Raw genomic sequence first — 2,813 nt, 5'->3', positions numbered from 1 at the left:
TGAAAGGGGAGCCGTCATCATCTACAGGTTCTGGACCGTCTTGTTGCTACAAGGAGACAGAGCAAGGTTATAAAAGGAAATCATTGTAAGCCACTTCAAGATAATTTGTGAGTAGTGGTACCTGTTCTGCAGGGATATCATAGTCAGCGTCAAGTTGTTTCAGCAACGGTCCCAGAGCTCTCCTGAAGGCATGAGTTTTCCACATAGACCACCAGGTCTCAAAACCATCGGTTGATGAGGTAAAAGAGAGGTTGTGAGGAATTGGGATGGCTAGAGCATCAAAGAAGGAATAACACCTCTGACTGGTGAGGACATCAGGTAGCTCAGCTCTGCTCTCGTCGGGTGGTGCGAGAAAGAAATGGGGAGATACCTGTCCAAGACCAAGTTGCCGGGCTGCTACGACCGGGCGATAAGACTCATAACCAGGTTTGATGATCCTGTTTGAGGTGCTCATACCAAGCTGGAAGGAAGCAGGGACGGATCATGATGGAATACAATTGCCGAGTGTCGGCATCATCGGCAAAACTATCTAGCCTGAAGGAGACTGGATTTTCAAAATTTTCAGACTCCGTATAAGGAAAGAAGAGGGGATGGTCCAGGCCTTGGTAGAAAATTCTGAACCACTCTGATGCTTCCCCGAGGGTCAGTTTGCTGCCTGGGAGACTATATAGAGCTTGGCCGTAGCTAGTGCATCGGATCTGCTTCCCATTAGTGTCTGGGAAGGTGCAATTGACCAAAGGTGGAAAGTTTGGGATCTGGTTTTGGAAGTACAGCTGAGCCCATAGCTGAATAAACCACCAGGGACCTCCTGTTTTGACTGTCTTTTGGGAGAACAGGTTTAACGGACATTAGCCGAAGATATCTATAGACCTCTCCAAGAAATAGTTTGCCAATGCCAAGCCGAGTGCCTCTGGCAAGTTCATAGGCCAAGGAAAGGTAATTCTTGGTTGGAGCAAGTGAAGGACCACAGAATATGAAGTGTTCCAACCAGAAATTCAGGAAGGCCGTGTGTTCTTTCTCTGTCACAGGGCCTTTGTTTTTCATGTGGCGTCGAAGATAAGCACCCCAGTTTGTGCACTCTGTTTTGGAAGAAAGTGTGAAAGGGACCTTTGGCAGCCTAAAAGCAGAGGGGCTGGGGGATGCAATATCTAGGCCAGTGATCATGGCCACGTCTAGTAAGGTTGGTGTCATGGGGCCATGGCCAAACATGAAGCAATTCAAAGCATCAGACCAAAAGTAGCCGATGGTTTTCAGAAGGTTTTCATGTTTCTCAAGGGGAGACGGTGATAGAGCTAAAGCATCGGCTATTCCTGCGGTTTCCCAGGTGGCTTGATGAGTTTTGGAGATTCTATTGTACCATGAAACCCAATCTTCAGGAGGATTAGGCCAGGCTCGTAAGCAGTCGGCCCAAGAAGTCAGATCCAAATTCTGGTTCACGAAGGGAATTCTATTGGCCTCGCATGAAATCAAATGGGCAGGACTCTCGGTAGAACGAGGGCCAAGGCAGAGAGAATTTGGAAGAGAAGGATGCGTGATGCGTGTAATTGACACGTCCGTTGGGAACCCCAAGAGGAAGGTGTGATGCGCACAGCGGCAAGTTTCCCTCAGTTAGAAACCAAGGTTTAATCGAACCAGTAGGAGTCAAGAAGCACGTTGAAGGTTGATGGCGGCGGGATGTAGTGCGGCGCAACACCGGAGATTCCGGCGCCAACGTGGAACCTGCACAACACAACCAAAGTACTTTGCCCCAACGAAACGAGTGAGGTTGTCAATCTCACCGGCTTGCTGTAACAAAGGGTTAACCGTATTGTGTGGAAGATGATTGTTTGCAAGAAAACGAGTAAAGAACAAGTATTGCGAGCAGATTTGTATTTCGAGTATAAAAAAATGGACCGGGTCCACAGTTCACTAGAGGTGTCTCTCCCATAAGATAAAAGCATGTTGGGTGAACAAATTACAGTCGGGCAATTGACAAATAGAGAGGGCATAACAATGCACATACATGTCATGATAAGTACAGTGAGATTTAATTGGGCATTACGACAAAGTACATAGACCGCCATCCAACTGCATCTATGCCTAAAAAGTCCACCTTCGAGGTTATCATCCGAACCCCTTCCAGGTATTAAGTTGCAAAGCAACGAGACAATTGCATTAAGTATGGTGCGTAATGTAATCAACAACTACATCCTTAGACATAGCATCAATGTTTTATCCCTAGTGGCAACGAGCACAACACAACCTTAGAACTTTCACGTCACTTGTCCCGGTATCAATGGAGGCATGAACCCACTATCGAGCATAAATACTCCCTCTTGGAGTTACTAGCATCAACTTGGCCGAGCCTCTACTAATAACGGAGAGCATGCAAGATCATAAACAACACATAGGTAATAACTTGATAATTAACATAACATGGTATTCTCTATCCATCGGATCCCGACAAACACAACATATAGCGTTACAGATAGATGATCTTGATCATGTTAGGCAGCTCACAAGATCCAACAATGAAGCACAATGAGGAGAAGACAACCATCTAGCTACTGCTATGGACCCATAGTCCCAGGGGTGAACTACTCACTCATCACTCCGGAGGCGACCATGGCGGTGAAGAGTCCTCCGGGAGATGAATCCCCTCTCCGGCAGGGTGCCGGAGGAGATCTCCAGAATCCCCCGAGATGGGATTGGCGGCGGCGGCGGCGTCTCTGGAAGGTTTTCCGTATCGTGGCTCTCTGTCCTGGGGTTTTCGCGACGGAGGCTTTAAGTAGGCGGAAGGGCAACGTGGGGGCCACACGAGGGCCCCACACCAT

This window comes from Lolium rigidum, chromosome 5 (genome assembly GCF_022539505.1).
Source record: "Lolium rigidum isolate FL_2022 chromosome 5, APGP_CSIRO_Lrig_0.1, whole genome shotgun sequence".
In the NCBI taxonomy this organism is placed as follows: Eukaryota; Viridiplantae; Streptophyta; class Magnoliopsida; order Poales; family Poaceae; genus Lolium; species Lolium rigidum.
The sequence above is the reverse complement of the archived record's forward strand: the minus strand, read 5'-3'. Positions refer to the sequence as shown.